The sequence below is a fragment of the Macaca nemestrina genome, chromosome 14 (assembly GCF_043159975.1).
Source record: "Macaca nemestrina isolate mMacNem1 chromosome 14, mMacNem.hap1, whole genome shotgun sequence".
Classification (NCBI taxonomy): Eukaryota; Metazoa; Chordata; class Mammalia; order Primates; family Cercopithecidae; genus Macaca; species Macaca nemestrina.
Window position 1 is genome coordinate 71,306,896 of NC_092138.1, and position 17,775 is coordinate 71,324,670.

The 17,775-nt window shown below is 40.2% G+C and overlaps 1 pseudogene; it reads left to right on the plus strand.

The window, feature by feature from the left end:
- The first annotated feature begins 1,498 nt into the window (after nucleotides 1-1,498).
- On the plus strand, nucleotides 1,499-2,622 carry LOC105481097 (actin, cytoplasmic 1 pseudogene; annotated as a pseudogene).
- The last annotated feature ends 15,153 nt before the right edge of the window (nucleotides 2,623-17,775 follow it).

A 17,775-nucleotide genomic window follows, 5' to 3' on the forward strand; every position in this document is an offset into this window, starting at 1 on the left:
CACTTGCAGAATCCTTTAGTAGTTGATTGTAATGGGAAGAAGCAATTTTTTTTGTAGCTCCATAATTTTATTCTCACATGGAACCAAATCCCATTATTTTGGTGTAGTTTATACCCAAGTCTAATGGAGCAAATCCATTGACAGAATTTGTTGTCCCAAATCTAGGCCCATTTGCCTGATGGCCCCCACTTAATGTGATCTATAGTCTAGCCAAGCCAAGTCTGCTTCTCTGGAAAAATATGGCTTTCTGTTTCCCTTTTAAGTGTTTAGGGGTAAATATATGGTCATGCATTTTCAGCTACTGAAAAATGAACTCAATCGCCATAACACCAAATCAAGGAAAACATTTGGGCTTTAAAAATTATCTTTGATCATATAACAAGACAGCTGGGATTGATTATTATCCCGGTTCCACATTTCCTCGTTAATGGCCATCCCATTCGGTATATGCTGTCATGCCAGGGCCTCTGTGGAAGGGAATGGCCAGAAAGCCCTGGAAACATTAAGCGCTGTGAGCAGTGGAAACAGATTTACATTTCTAAACAGATCCTTTGTTAAAGATCACCAGTGCATAGATCTGCAGCTTTCTTCTAGAGTAAAATCATTCTCTGCTTCTCTACTCTCCTGGCCCCCATGTTTTCAGACAAAGCTTCCATTAATAGATAATTCTTTCTGAAACAAAAATTTCTTTTAAGGAATTGCATTCCCTGTTGTCCTAAAATGCTTAGGTTACCCAGAGAGTTGACTTCATTGTCAACATACTTTTACCCCCTTATAAACATATGTATTCCCTTTAACATTTTTTCTCCTTACAAACATGTATTATTCCTCTTAAAATATGTATATTCTTGTGAAATATGAATTCAGTTTGTTTACCCTTACTGCAAATTTTTCTTCACTTCTGATTTTCTTCTGAACCAAGTAGTCTCATTATTATTCTACCATGAGTTTAAGGGTTTTGCTGCTAAAATGTTATCTTTTTCTTCACTCAGGCTTCTCTTGAGCATAGATGTAAAATATTGCAAAGATGTGAAAACTAGAATGTTTTCCCTCCAGGTGAACTGATTATCAAACTTAGTGTCTTGAACAACAGCACTCTTCCGCACTTTATCTAGCTTTGATCATTTCAGAACGGAATTTTCTTCTAAAACAATGTCCATACGGTATCACTCCAAATATGTAGCAGTGAAATTAATACCTTTTTGATTCACATGATATTATCAACTGGAAGAAACATATCCATTTAGATTCTCACTAGCAGCCTTGTTTACTTTATTCCATTATTTACAATGAAAGGGTTAGAATTTCTGTTTGTATTTATGTAGGTGGTACATTAAATGTGTACAATTTTATGAATATTTTTCAGCCAGCTCATCAGAATACTGATTTTGTCAGTTAAAATAGCATATATTTCTGACCAAGACCACATCTGCCCCATAAGCACAGAACCCTGCCTTTGCTGCTCCACCGCCCAGTCCACACCTACCGCCAGCTCACCATGGATGATGGTATCGTCCCACTTGTCATTGACAGCAGCTCAGGCATGTGCAAGGCCAGCTTTGCAGGTGATGATATCCCCCTGGGTCATTTTCCCCTCCATCATGGGGCACCCCAGGCACCAGGATGTGATGGTGGGCATGGGCCAGACAGACCTCTACTTGGGGCGACGAGGCCCAGAGCAAGAGAGGCATCCTGACCCTGAAGTACCCCACCGAGCACAGCATTGTCACCAAATGGGACCACATGGAGAAGATCTGGCATCACACCTTCTACAACGAGCTGGGTGTGGCTCCTGAGGAGCACCCCGTGCTGCTGACGTAGGCCCCCATGAACCCCAAGGACAACCGCAAAAAGATGACCAGATCATGTTTGAGACCTTCAACACCCCAGACATATACATGGCCATCCAGGCCTTGTGGTCCCTGTACGCCTCTGGCCATACACTGGCATCATGATGGACTCTGTGGATGGGGTCATCCACCGGGTGCCCATCTACAAGGGGTACTCCCTCCCCCATGCCATCCTACATCTGGACCTGGCTAGCCAGGACCTGACTGAGTACCTCATGACGATCCTCACCGAGCTGGGCTACAGCTTCACCACCAGGGCAGAGCAGGAGATTGCGTGCGACACCAAGGAGAAGCTGTGCTACATCACCCTAGACTATGAGTGGGAGATGGCCATGGCGGCCTCCAGCTCCTCCCTGGAGAAGAGCTACCAGCTGCCCCATTGCCAGGTCATTACCATCGGCAACCAGCGTTTCCGCTGCCCCGAGGTGCTCTTCCAGGCTTCCTTCCTGGGCATGGAATCCTGTGGCATTCACGAAACTACCTTCGACTCCATCATGAAGTGTGACGTGGACATCCATAAAGACCTGTATGCCAACTCAGTGCTGTCTGGTGGTACCACCATGTACCCTGGCAACCCTGACAGGATACAAAAAGAGATCACTGCCCTGGCGCCCAGCACGATGAAGATCAAGATCATTGCTCCCCCCAAGCTCAAATACTCTGTGTGGATGGGCTGCATCCTGGCCTGGCTGTCCACCTTCCAACAGATCAGATATGGACCAGCAAGCAGGGGTATGACAAGCCAGCCCCTCCATCCTCCAAATGCTTCTAGGCGGACTGTTACTTAGTTGCGTTACGTCCTTTCTGGATAAAACCTAACTTGTGCAGATAACAAGATGAGATTGGCATCGCTTTATTTATTTATTTATTTATTTATTTATTTATTTATTTATTGGCTTGACTCATTTGAAAATTGGAGCGGTGAAGGTGACAGCAGTCTGTTGGAGCGAGCATCCTCCAAAGTTCTACAATGTGGCTGAGGACTTCGATTGTACATTGTTCTTGTTCTTTTTTAAATAACGTGAGCTGCATTGTCCTAGGAAGCCCCTTGCCCTCCTAAAAGCCACCCCACTTCTCTGTAAGGAGAATGGCCCCATCCTCTCCCGAGTCCACACAGGGGAAGGGATAGCATTGCTTTCATGTAAATTATGTAATGCAAAAAAATTTTTTTTTTTTTGAGATGGAGTCTTGCTCTATTGCCCATGCTGGAGCGCAGTGGCGCGATCTCAGCTCACTGCAAGCTCCTCCTCCTGGGTTCGCGCCATTCTCCCGCCTCAGCCTCCCAAGTAGCTGGGACTACAGGAGTCCGCCACCACACCTGGCTAATTTTTTTTTTTTTTTTTGTATTTTTAGTAGAGACAGTGTTTCACCATGTTAGCCAGGATGGTCTCCATCTCTTGAGCTCGTGATCCGCCTGCCTCTGCCTCCCAGAGTGCTGGGATTACAGGCATGAGCTACTGTGCCTGGCCTGGCAAAATTTTTTAAATCTTTGCCTTAATACTTTTTAAAATTTTGTTTTGTTTTAAATGATCAGCCTTCATGGCTCCCCCTCTTTTGTACCCCAGCTTGAGATATATGAAGCCTTTTGGTCTCCCTGGGAGTGGGTGGAGGCAGTCAGGGTTTTACCTGTACACTGACTTGGGACCAGTTGAAGAAAAGTGCATACCTTAAAAAAATCACATATTTCTTTGGGTTAATGTCTTAATCATTTACTATTTTTTATGAGTTGTAGTAAAAATGAGATGAAAATCATTTTGCAATTTAGTCCTATGTATCATTAACTATACATTAAACTCCAGAGATCTGATACAGTTAATAACAACTAACAACTATGAAGTAATTAAAAGTCTGCAGAACACATACACGATAACCAGAACCCACCTCTGCAACAACCCCGTAAGGTAGATTTGTTATCTTATTTTACTGTTGAGAATATTGAGGTTTTTGAGAGCATAATAACTGGAAATTTCTGATCAGTGTAATAAAAAAGATCATTTTCTATATGTAGCTGGAAATAAGGATGAATCTGGAGACTTAATATGCATGGGGTATTTGGCCACAACAGAACCAGTATGTTTCTAGGAAGCTGGGCTCCAGGATTGATGCATGGTTTTTAAAAAATTTTTAATTTTTTGTGGGTACAGAGTGGGTATATATATTTATGGGGTACATGAGATTTTTTAAAAATTTATTTTTTATTTTTCCATAAGTTATTGGGGTACAGGTGGTATTTGGTTACATGGGTAAGTTCTTTATTGGTGATTTGTGAGATTTTGGTGCACCCACCACCCCAGCAGTATATACTGCACCGTATTTGTAGTCTTCTATCCCTCACCCCCTCCCACTCTTCCCCCCAAGTCCTCAAAGTCCATTGTATCATTCATACCTTTGCGTCCTCACAGCTTAGCTCCCACATATCAGTGAGAACATATGATGTTTCATTTTCCATTCCTAAGTTACTTCTCTTAGAATAATAGTCTCCAATCTAATCCAGGTCACTGCAAATGCTGTTAATTCATCCCTTTTTATGGCTGCATAGTATTCCATTGTATATATACCATAGTTTCCTTTTTTTTTTTGAGACGGAGTCTCACTCTGTTGCCCAGGCTGGAGTGCAGTGGTGCGATCTAGGCTCACTGCAAGCTCTGCCTCCCGGGTTCATGCCATTCTCCTGCCTCAGCCTCCCGAGTAGCTGGGACTACAGACGTCTGCCACCACGCCTGGCTAATTTTTTGTATTTTTAATAGAGATGGGGTTTCACCATGTTAGCCAGGATGGTCTAGATCTCCTGACCTTGTGATCTGCCTGCTTTGGCCTCCCAAAGTGCTGGGATTATAGACGTGAGCGACCTCGCTTGTAGATTGATGGGCATTTGGTTGGTTCCATGATTTTGCAATTGTGAATTGTGCTGCTATAAACATGCATGTGCAAGTATCCTTTTCGAATAATGGCTTCTTTTCCTCTGGGTAGATACCCAGTAGTGGGATTGCTGGATTGAATGGTAGTTCTACTTTTAGTTCTTTAAGGAATCTCTACACTGTTTTCCATAGTGGCTGTACTAGTCTACATTCCCGCCAGCAGTGTAGAAGTGTTCCCTGTTCATTGCATCCATGCCAACATCTACTGTTTTTTAAATTTTTTTATCATGGCCATTCTTGCTGGAGTAAGGGGTTATCACATTGTGGTTTTGATTTGCATTTCCCTGATCATTAGTGATGTTGAGCATTTTTTCTTATGTTTGTTGGCCATTTATATATCTGCTTTTGAGAATTGTCTATTCATGTCCTTAGGCTACTTTTTGATGAGATTGTTTGTTTTTTTCTTACTGATTTGAGTTCTTTGTAGATTGTGGATATTAGTCCTTTGTCAGATGTATAGATTGTGAAGATTTTCTCCCACTCTGAGTTGTCTGTTCCCACTCTGCTGACTTCCTTTTGCCATGCAAAAGCTCTTTAGTTTAATTAGGTCCCATCTATTTATCTTTGTTTTTATTGCATCTGCTTTTTGTTCTTGGTCATGAAATCCTTGCCTATGCCAATGTCTACAAGGGTTTTTCCAATGTTATCTTCTAGAATTTTTATAGCTTCAGATCTTAGCTTTAAGTTCTTAATCCATCTCGAGTTCATTTTTATACAAGCTGAGAGTTGAGGATTCAGTTTCATTCTCCTACATGTGGCTAGCCAGTTATCCCAGCATCATTTGTTCAAAAGGGTATTCATTCCCCACTTTCTATTCTTGTTTGCCTTGTTGAAGATCAGTTGGCTATAAGTATTTGAGCTTATATCTGGCTTCTCTCTTCTGTTCCATTGGTCTATGTGTCTATTTTCATACCACCACCACACTGTTTTGGTGACTATGACCTTATAGTATAGTTTGAAATCAGGTAGTGCTATGCCTCCAGATTTGTTCATTTTGCTTAATCTTGTTTTAGCTATGCAGGTTCTTTTTTGTTCCATATGAATTTTAGAATTGTTTTTTGTAATTTTGTGAAGAATGATGGTGGTACTTTGATGGGATTGATTTAAATTTGTAGACTGCATTTGGCAATGTGGTCATTTTCACAATATTGATTCTACCCATCCATGAGCATGGGATGTGTTTCCATTTGTTTGTGTCATCTATGATTTCTTAGAGGACTTTCAACTCCTTGGTTAGGTCAATTCCTAAGTATTTTTTTTTTTTTTTTTTTGCAGCTATTGTAAAAGGGGTTGAGTTCTTGATTTGATTCTCTGCTTGTTCATTGTTGGTGTACAAAAGAGCTACTGATTTGTGTACATTAGTCTTGTATCCGAAAACTTTGTTGAATTCTTGTATAAGTTCTAGGAGCTTTCTGGAGGAGTCCTTAGGGTTTTCAAGGTAAACAATCATATCATCAGCAAACAGTGACAGTTTTACTTCCCTTTACTGATTTGGATGCCTTTTATTTCTTTCTCTTGTCTGGCTGCTTTGGCCAGGACTTCCAATACTGTGTTGAAGAGGAGTGGCAAGAGTGGACATCCTTGTCTTGTTCCAGTTCTCAGAGGGAATGTTTTCGACTTTTCCCCATTCAGTATTATGTTGGCTGTGAGTTTGTCATAGATGGCTTTTATTACATTAAGGTAAGTCCCTTGTATGATGATTTTGCTGAGAGTTTTATCATAAAGTGATGCTGGATTTTGTCAAATGCTTTTCCTGCATCTATTGAGAAGATCATGTGATTTTTGTTTTTAATTCTGTTTATGTGGTATATCACATTTACTGACTTGTGTATGTTAAACCATCCCTGCATCCCTGGTATGAAACCCACTTGATCATGGTGGATTATATTTTTGATGTATTGTTGGATTTGGTTAGCTAGTATTTTGTTAAGGATTTTAGCATCTGTGTTCCTCAAGGATATTGGTCTGTAGTTTTGTTTTTTGGTTATGTCCTGAACTGGTTTTGGTATTAGGGTGATGCTGGCTTCATAGAATGAATTAGTGAGGGTTCCTTTTGTCTCTGTCTTGTGAAATAGTATCAAAAGGATTGGTACCAATTCTTCTTTGAATCTCTGGTAGAATTCTGCCATGAATCTGTCTGGTCCTAGACTTTTTTTGTTGGTAATTTTTAAATTACTATTTTAATATCACTGCTTGTTATTGGTCTGTTCAGGGTAGCTAATTTTTCCTGGTTGAAGCTAGGAGGGTTGTATTTTTCCAGGAATGTATCCATCTCTTCTAGGTTTTCTAGTTTATGTGAGTAAAGGTGTTCATAGTAGCCTTGAATGATCTTTTGTATTTCAGTGGTGTCAGTTGTAATATCTCCTATTTTGTTTTTTAGCGAGGTTATTTGGATTTTCTCTCTTTTCTTGGTTAATCTTGCTATTGGTCTATGAATTTTATTTATCTTTTCAAAGAGTTAGCTTTTGTTTCATTTATCTTGTGTGTGTGTGTGTGTGTGTGTGTGTGTGTGTTTTGGTTCCAATTTTATTTAGTTCTGCTCAGATCTTGGTTATTTCCTTTCTTCTGGGTTTGGGTTTGGTTTGTTCTTTGTTTCTCTAGTTCCTTGAGGTATGATCTTAGAATGTCAGTTTGTGCTCTTTCAGTATTTTTCATGTTTAGGGCTATAAACTTTCCTCTTAGCACCACCTTTGCTATATCCCAGAGGTTTTGGTAGGTTGTGGCATTATTGCCATTCAGCTCAAAGAATTTTTAAATTTCCTTCTTGGTTTCATTTTTGACCCAGTCCTCATGCAGGTTATTTAATTTCCACGTATTTGCATGGTTTTAAAGGTTCATTTCGGAGTTGATTTCCAGTTTTATTCCACTGTGGTCTAAGAGAGCACTTGATATAATTTCAATTTTCTTGAATTTATTCCTGCTCATTTTATGGTCTATCATATGGTCTATCTTGGAGAAAGTGCCATGCACTGTTGAATAGAATGTGTATTCTTGGTTGTTGGATGAAATGTTCTGTATATATCTGTTAAGTCCATTTGTTCCAACGTATAGTTCAAATCCATTGTTTCTTTGTTGACTTGCTGTCTTGATGATCTGTCTAGTGCTGTCAGTGGAGTATTGAAGTCCCCTACTATTATTGTGTTGCTGTCTATCTGATTTCTTAGGTCTATTAGTGATTGTTTTATAAATTTAGGGGCTCCAGTGTTAGGTGCATATATGTTTAGGATTGTGATATTTTCCTACTGGACAAGGACTTTTAGCATTATATAATGTCCCTCTTTGTCTCTTTTAACTGCTGTTGCTTTAGTTTGTTTTGTCTGATGTAAGAATAGCTATGTCTGCTCACTTTTGGTATCCATTTGCATGAGATGCCTTTTTCTACCCCTTTCAGTTTATGTGAGTCTTTATGTGTTAGGTGAGTCTCCTGAAGGTAGCAGATAGTTGGTTGGTGAGTTCTTATCCACTCTGCAGTTCTGTATCTTTTAAGTGGAGCATTTAGGTCATTTACATTCAATGTTAGTATTGGAATGTGAGGTACTGTTGCATTCATCGTGCTCTTATTGCCTGTGTACTTTGTTTTTTTTTTGTTTGTTTGTTTTTGCTTTTTAACTTGTATTTTTGTTTTATAGGTCCTGTGTGATTTATGCTTTAAGGAGATTCTGCTTTGATGTGTTTCCAGGATTTGTTGCAAGATTTAGAGCTCCTTTTATCAGTTCTTGTAATGGTAGTTTGGTAATGGCAAATTCTCTCAGCATTTGTCTGTCTGAAAATGACTGTATCTTTACTTCACATATAATGTTTAGTTTTGCTGGATGCAAAATTCTTGGCTGATAAATTCTGTTTGAGGAGGCTGAAGATAGGGTCCCAATCCCTTCTAGCTTGTAGGGTTTTTGCTGAGAAATCTGCTGTTAATCTGATAGGTTTTCCTTTATAGGTTACCTGGTGCTTCTGTCTCACAGCTCTTAAGATTCTTTCTTTTGTCTTAACTTTGGATAACCTAAGGACAATGTGCCTAGGCGAAGATCTTTTTGTGATGAATTTCCCACATGTTCTTTGTGCTTCTTGTATTTACATGTCTAGGTCTCTAGTGAGGCCAGGGAAGCATTCCTTGACTATTCCCGCAAATATGTTTTCCAAGCTTTTAGAATTCTCTTCTTCCTCAGGAACACTGATTATTCTTAGGCTTGGTCGTTTAACATAATCCCAGACTTCTTGGAGACTTTGTTTATATTTTCTTATTCTTTTTGCTTTGTCTTTGTTGGATTGAGTTAATTCGAAGACCTTGTCTTTGAGCTCTGAATTTCTTTCTTCTACTTGTTCAGTTCTATGGCTGAGACTCTCCAGAGTATTTTGCATTTCTAAAAGTGTGTCCAAAGTTTCCTGAATATTTGATTATTTTTTTCTTAAAGCTATCTGTTTCCGTGAATATTTCTCCCTTCACTTCTTGTATCATTTTTTGGATTTTCTTGCCTTGGGCTTTGCCTTTCTCTAGTCCCTCCCTGATTAGCTTAATAACTAATCTCCGGAATTCTTTTTTAGGTAAATCAGGGATTTCTTCTTGGTTTGGATCCATTGCTGGTGAACTAGTGTGATTTTTTTGGAGTGTCAGAGAGCCTTGTTTTTTCATATTATCATGGTTGGTTTTCTGGTTCCTTCTCATTTGGGTAGGCTCTGTCAGAGAGAAGGTCTAGGGTTGAAGGCTGTTGTTCAGAGTCTTTTGTCCCACGGGGTAGTCCTTTGATGTAGTACTCTCCCCCTTTTCTTATGGATGTGGCTTCCTGTGAGCCAAACTGCAGTGATTATTGTCTCTCTTCTGGGTCTAGCCACCAGTGAGTGTACCTGGCTTCAGGCTGGTGCTGGGGTTGTTTGCACAGAGTCCTGTGATGTGAGCCATTTATGGGTCTCTCAGCTGTGGATACCAGCCCCTGTCTGGTGGAGGTGGCAGCAGTGGGGCAGTGCAGTGGACTCCATGAGGGTCCTTAGTTTTGGTGGTTTAATGCTCTGTTTCATGCTTGTTGGCCTCCTGCCAGGCAGTGGCACTTTCCAGAAAACATCAGTTGTAGTAGTGTGGAGAGGGACCGATGGTGAGCGGGGACCTAGGACTCCCAAGATTAAATGCCCCTTGTCTTCCACTAGCAGGGTTATAGGGAAGGACCATCATGTGGGGCAGGGCTAGGCATGTCTAAACTCAGACCCTTCTTGAGTGGGTCTTGCTGCAGTTGATGTGGAGGATAAGGGTGAGAATCCTAAGTCACTGGAGTTGTGTTCCTAGAAGGATTAAGGCTGTCTCTGCTGAGTCATGCAGGTTGTTAGTGAAGTGGGGGAAAGCCAGTAGTCACAGGGCTCACCCAGCTCCCATGCAAACTGAAGGGCTGATCTCACTCCCGTCATGCCCCGCCCCCCAGACAGCCCCTAGTCTGTTTCCAGGTGGAGGGTGAGATAGACTTGAAAACTTGCCCTGGGCTTCCTGCCTCCCAGTTGCAAAAGAAAAGGGCTTGGTTCTTCCCCGACCTGTGGAGTCTACACACTGGATTCTTTCCACTCCCCACACAGTTCTGGCCAGGAGGTTCTCGCCCCATTCAAATTGTTACAAAGTTCAAAGATTTCCTTCTCCTCATGGATTATTACCTCCCGCTCCTCTAGCCACCCTCCTGATGGATCCCTGTGGTGCCAGGCAGGAATGGGCTGCTTGGGGACCCAGTGAGCACCCAGGGCCTTTCTGCTGCTTTCTCTACCCCTGTATTTCTCTTGGCTCTCTAAATTGACTCAGCTCCAAGTAAAGTCAGAAACTTCTTCCACAAACAGAACTTCAGCTTCTCCAGCGGGGGTGTGTGTTTGGGAGAAGAGGGTCTCCCTTTCCCACTTCCGCAGTTGGGGCACTCACAGTTTTTTGGGAGTCTCCCAGGTCCTGCAGGAGCAGTCCGCTTCCTTCAGAGGGCCTGTGGGTCCTCTCAGAATTGCTGGTTTGTTCTTGCAATTGATTCGGTTCACAATGAGAGCCTCCACACACTGCTCTGTCTGGAGCTGCAGTCTAGTCCTGCCTCCCATCCACCATGGTGATCGCTCATGAGATGTTTTGATACAGGCATGCAATGTGTCATAATCGCATCATGGAGAATGGGTTGTCCATCCTCTCAAGCATTTATCCTCTGTATCACAAACAATCCAATTATACTTTTTTAGTTACTTTCAATTGTACAATTAAATTATTATTGACTATAATAAAATAATTATTAAATGATTATTAACTATAATCACCCTGTCTTACGGTTTGAATCTGTGTCCCTGCCCAAATCTCATGCAGAGCTATAATCCCCAATATTGGAGGTGGGCCCTAATGGGAAGTGACTGGATCATGGGGGTGGATCTTTCATGAATGGGTTAGCACTATCCCACCTTGGTACTGTACACTGAGTGGGTTCTCATGAGATCTGGTAGTTTAAAAGTGTAGCCCCTCTCTCCTCTCTCCTATTCATGCCATGTAAGATGCTTGCTCTAGCTGTACCTTCTGCCATGAGTGAAACCTTGCTGAGGCCTCCCCAGAAGCAGATACCACCATGCCTCCTGTACAGCCCATGGAACTGTGAGTCTGTTAAACCTGTTTTCTTATAAATTACCCGGTCTTGGGTATTTATTTATAGCAAGTCAAGAATAGCCTAATATACTCTATTGTGCTATCAAATACTAGGTCTTATTCATTCTTTCTATTTTTTTGGACCCATTAACCATCTCGACCTTCCCCCATCCCCCAACTTCCCTTCCCAGCCTCTAGTAACTATCCTTCTACTCTCTATCTTCATGAGTTCGAAGGTTTTGATTTTTAGATCCTGAAAATAAGTGAGAACATATGGTTTGTCTTTATTTCACTTAACATGATGACCTCCAGTTTCATCCATCTTGTTGCAAATGACAGGATCTTATTATTTTTTGTGGCTGAATAGTTCTCCATTGTATGTACCATGTATGTATCCATTCATCTGTTAATGGACACTTAGCATTCAAATGTTGCCTACTGTGAACAGTGCTGCAACAAACACGGGAGCCGATGCTCGATTTTCATGGTAGACTTGGTTGCCTGATATTCAAATGCATTATAGATGTTAATTGTGACATTGCCAGCCATGGCAGGCCATTGAAAGGCTAGGGTTCTATAGACAAGATGTAAATTACAAGTCAAGCAAGTGCTGCTAGGAAGAGAGCATTACAGGACTACAAATTCGAAGACCGGAAAAGACCCTGTAGACCATTACTGCTTTCTTGTTTTTTCAAGAAGGCTTGAACAGAGAGAGTAGCTCTCTGTCAGTGTGGCTGGACTTGGATATGTAAACATTTTTCTACTTTTAAATACTTTCTTTTAATTATGAATGGTCCTTCTTTCCTGAATCTATTTCTTAAAATTAAAAAAAATTTTATGGGTACATAGTAGGTATGTATATTTATGGAGTACCATCACTGTACTGTCTATCTCCCTGAGTTCAGTTGTTTTAATTTTAGTTCCCACAAATGAGTGAGAGCATATTAAGTTTGTCTTTCTGTGCCTGGCTTATTTCACTTAACTTAATGTCCTCCAGTTCCATGCATGTTGCTGCAAATACAGGATCTCATTCTTTTTTATGGCTGAAAAGTATTCCGTTGTGCATATGTACCACATTTTGTCCATTAATCTGCTGATGGACACTTAGGTTACTTCCAAATCTAGACTATTGTGAACAGTACTGTAATTAACATGGAAGTGTAGCTACATCTTTGATATACTGATTTCCTCTTTTGGAGTATATACCTAACAGTGGGACTGCTGGATAATATGGTGGCTCTACTTTAGTTTTTTGAGGAACTTCCAAACTGTTCTCTCTAGTGGCTGTGATAATTTACATTTCCACCAAAACTATAGGTTTCTCTTTTCTCCACATCCTCACCAGCATTTGTTATTTTATTGTTTTTTAAGTTATTTTTTCTTATACTTTAAGTTCTAGGGTACATGTGCACAATGTTCAGGTTTGTTACATAGGTATACAAGTGCCATGTTGGTTTGCTGCACACATTAACTCATCATTTACATTAGGTATTTCTCCTAATGCTATCCCTCCCCTAGCCTCTCACCCCATGATAGGCCCCAGTGCGTGATGTTCCCCGCCCTATGTCCAGTGTTCTCATTGTTTAGTTCCCACCTATGAGTGAGAACGTGTGGTGTTTGGTTTTCTGTCCCTGTGATAGCTTGCTGAGAATGATGGTTTCCAGCTTCATCCACGTCCCTGCAAAGGACATGAACTCATCATTTTTTATGGCTGCATAGTATTCCAGGGTGTATATGTGCCACATTTTCTTTATCCAGTCTGTCATTGATGGGCATATGGGTTGGTTTCAAGTCTTTAGTATTGTGAATAGTGCTGCAATAAACATACTTGCACATGTGTCTTTATAGTAGCATGATTTATAATCCTTTGGGTATATACCCAGTAATGGGATGGCTGGATCAAATGGTATTTCTAGTTCTAGATCCATGAGAAATCGCCACACTGTCTTCCACAATGGCTGAACTAATTTATACTCCCACCAACAGTGTAAAAGTGTTCCTATTTCTACACATCTTCTCCAGCATCTGTTGTTTCTGTATTTTTTTAAAAAAATTATTATACTTTAAGTTCTAGAGTACATGTGCACAAGGTGCAGGTTTGTTACATATGTATACATGTGTCATGTTGGTGTGCTGCACCCATTAACTCATCATTTATATTAGGTATATCTCCTAATGCTGTCCCTACCCGCTCCTCCCTCCCCACAACAGGCCCTGGTGTGATGTTCCCCACCCTGTGTCCAAGTGTTATCATTATTCAATTCCAACCTATGAGTGAGAACATGAGGTGTCTGGTTTTCTGTACTTGCGATAGTTTGCTCAGAATGATGGTTTACAGCTTCATCCATGTCCCCACAAAGGACATGAACTCATCCTTTTTTATGGCTATGTAGTATTTCATGGTGTATATGTGCCACATTTTCTTAATCCAGTCTATCATTGATGGACATTTGGGTTGTTCGAAGTCTTTGCTATTGTGAATAGTGCTGGAATAAACATACGTGTACATATGTCTTTATAGCAGCATGATTTATAATCTGTTGGGTTTATGCCCCAGTAATGGGATGGCTGGGTCAAATGGTATTTCTAGTTCTAGATCCTTGAGGAATCACCACATTGTCTTCCACAATTGTTGAACTAGTTTACAGTCCCACCAACAGTGTAAAAGTGTTCCTATTCTTCCACATCCTCTCCAGCACCTGTTGTTTCCTGATTTCTTAATGATCGCCATTCTAACTGGTGTGAGATGGTATCTCATTGTGGTTTTGGTTTGCATTTCTCTGATGGACAGTGATAATGAGCATTTTTTCATGTGTCCGTTGGCTGCATAAAAGTCTTCTTTAGAGAAGTGTCTGTTCATATCCTTTGCCCACTTTATGTTGGGGTTGTTTGATTTTTTCTAGTATATTTGCTTAAGTTCTTTGTAGATTCTGGATATTAGCCCTTTGTCAGATGGGTAGATTGTAAGAATGTTCTCCCATTCTGTAGGTTGCCTGTTCACTCTGATGGTAGTTTCTTTTGCTGTGCAGAAGTTCTTTAGTTTAATTAGATCCGATTTTTCAATTTTGGCTTTTGTTGATATTGCTTTTGATGTTTTAGTCATGAAGACCCTGCCCATGCCTGTGGCCTGAATGGTATTGCCTAGGTTGTCTTCTAGGGTTTTTATGGTTTTAGGTCTAACATGTAAGTCTTTAATCCATCTTGAGTTAATTTTTGTATAAGGTGTAAGGAAGGGATCCAGTTTCAGCTTTCTACATATGGCTAGCCAATTTTCCCAGCACCATTTATTAAGTAGGGAATGCTTTCCCCATTTCTTGTTTTTGTCAGGTTTGCCAAAGATCAGATGGCTGTAGGTGTGTGGTACTATTTCTGAGAGCTCTGTTCTGTTCCATTGGTCTACATCTCTGTTTTGGTACCAGTACCATGCTGTTTTGTTTACTGTAGCCTTGTAAAGTTTGAAGCATAGTTTCAAACAGTTTGAATCAGGTAGCATGATGCCTCCAGCTTTGTTCTTTCTGCTTAGGATTGTCTTGCCAATGTGGGCTCTTTTTTGGTTCCGTATGAACTTTAAAGTAGTTTTTTCCAATTCTGTGAAGAAAGTTATTGGTGGCTTGATGGGGATAGCATTGAATCTATAAATTACCTTGCGCAGTATGACCATTTTCATGATATTGATTCTTCCTATCCATGAGCATGGAATGTTCTTCCATTTGTTTGTGTCCTCTTTTATTTTGTTGAGCAGTTTGTAGTTCTCCTTGAAGAGGTCCTTCACATTCCTTGTAAGTTGGATTCCTAGGTATTTTATTCTCTTTGTAGCAATTGTGAATGGGATTTCGTTCATGATTTGGCTCTCTGTTTGTCTGTTATTGGTGTATAGGAATGCTTGTGATTTTTGCACATTGATTTTGTATCCTGAGACTTTGCTGAAGTTGCTTATCAGCTTAAGGAGATTTTGGGCTGAGATGATGGAGTTTTCTAAATATAAAGTCATGTCATCTGCAAACAGGGACAACTTGAATTTCTCTTTTCTTGATTGAATACCCTTTATTTCTTTCTCTTGCCTGATTGCCCTGGCCAGAACTTCCAACACTATGTTGAATAGGAGTGGTAAGAGAGGTCACCCCTGTTTTGTGCTGGTTTTCAAAGGGAATGCTTCCAGTTTTTGCCCCTTCAGTATGGTATTGGCTGTGGGTTTGTCATAAATAGCTCTGATTATTTTGAGATACGTTCCATCAATACCTAATTTATTGAGAGTTTTTAGCATGAAGGGCTGTTGAATTTTGTCAAAGGCCTTTTCTGCAACTATTGAGATAATCATGTGATTTTTATCTTGGTTCTGTTTATATGTTGGATCACATTTACTGATTTGCGTATGTTGAACCAGCCTTGCATCCCAGGGATGAAGCCCACTTGATCATGGTGGATAAGCTTTTTGATGTGCTGCTGGATTCGGTTTGCCAGTATTTTATTGAGGATTTTTGCATTGATGTTCATCAGGGATATTGATATAAAATTCTCTTTTTTTTTTGTTATGTCTCTGCCAGTCTTTGATGTCAGGATGATGTTGGCCTCATAAAATGAAATGAATTAGGGAGAATGCCCTCTTTTTCTATTGATTGGAATAGTTTCAGAAGGAGTGGTACCAGCTCCTCTTTGTACCTCTGGTAGAATTCACTGTGAATTCGTCTGATCCTGGACTTTTTTTCTGGTTGGTAGGCTATTAATTATTGCCTCAATTTCAGAACCCGTTATTGGTCTATTCAGGGATTCAACTTCTTCCTGGTTTAGCCTTGAAAGCATGTATGTGTCCAGGAATTTATCCATTTCTTCTATATTTTCTAGTTTATTTGCGTAGAGGTGTTTATAGTATTCTCTGATGGTAGTTTGTATTTTTGTGGAATCATGGTGATATCCCCTTTATCATTTTTTATTGCATCTATTTGATTCTTCTCTCTTTTATTCTTTATTAGTCTTGCTATCGGTCTATCAATTTTGTTGATCTTTTCAAAAAACCAGCTCCTGGATTCATTGATTTTTTTGAAGAGTTTTTGTGTCTCTATCTCCTTCAGTTCAGCTCTGATCTTAGTTATTTCTTGCCTTCTGCTAGCTTTTGAATGTGTTTGCTCTTGCTTTGCTAGTTCTTTTAATTGTGATGTTAGGGTGTCAATTTTAGATCTTTCCTGCTTTCTCTTGTGGGCATTTAGTGCTATAAATTTCCCTCTACACACTGCTTTAAATGTGTCCCAGAGATTCTGGTATGTTGTGTCTTTATTCTCATTGGTTTCAAAGAACATCTTTATTTCTGCCTTCATTTCGTTGTGTACCCAGTAGTCATTCAGGAACAGGTTGTTCAGCTTCCATGTAGTTGAGCAGTTCTGAGTGAGTTTCTTAATCCTGAGTTCTAGTTTGATTGCACTGTGGTCTGAGAGAAAGTTTGTCATATTTTCTGTTCTTTTACATTTGCCGAGGAGTGCTTTACTTCCAACTATGTCGTCAATTTTGGAATAAGTGTGATGTGGTGCTGAGAAGAATGTATATTCTGTTGATTTGGGGTGGAGAGTTCTGTAGATATCTATTAGGTCTGCTTTGTGTAGAGCTGAATTCAATTCCTGGATATCCTTGTTAAGTTTCTGTCTCATCAATCTGTCTAGTGTTGTCAGTGGGGTGTTAAAATCTCCCATTATTATTGTGTGGGAGTCTAAGTCTCTTTGTAGGTCTCTAAGGACTTGCTTTATGAATCTGGGTGCTCCTGTATTGGGTGACATATATAGTTAGCTCTTCTGGTGAATTGATCCCTTTACCATTATGTAGTGGCTTTGTTTGTCTCTTTTGATCTTTGTTGGTTTAAAATCTGTTTTATCAGATACTAGGATTGCAACCCTTCCTTTTTTTTTTTTGCTTTCCGTTTGCTTGGTAGATCTTCCTCCATCCCTTTATTTTGAGCCTATGTATGTCTCTGCACGTGAGATGGGTCTCTTGAATACAGCACACTGATAGGTTTTGACTCTTTATCCAATTTGCCAGTCTTTGTCTTTTAATTGGAGCATTTAGTCCATTTACATTTAAGGTTAATATTGTTATGTGTAAATTTGATCCTCTCATTATGGTTTTAGCTGATTATTTTGCTTGTTAGTTGATGCAGTTTCTTCCTAGCATCGATGGTCTGTACAATTAGGCATAATTTTGCAGTGGCTGGCACTCGTTGTTCCTTTCCGTGTTTAGTGCTTCCTTCAGGAGCACCTCTAAGGCAGTCCTGTTGGTGACAAAGTCTCTCAGCATTTGTTTGTCTGTAAAGGGTTTTATTTCTCCTTCACTTATGAAGCTTAGTTTGGCTGGATGAGAAATTCTGGGTTGAAAATTCTTTTCTTTAAGAATGTTGAATATTGGCCCCCAGTCTCTTCTGGCTTGTAGAGTTTCTGCCGAGAGATCTGCT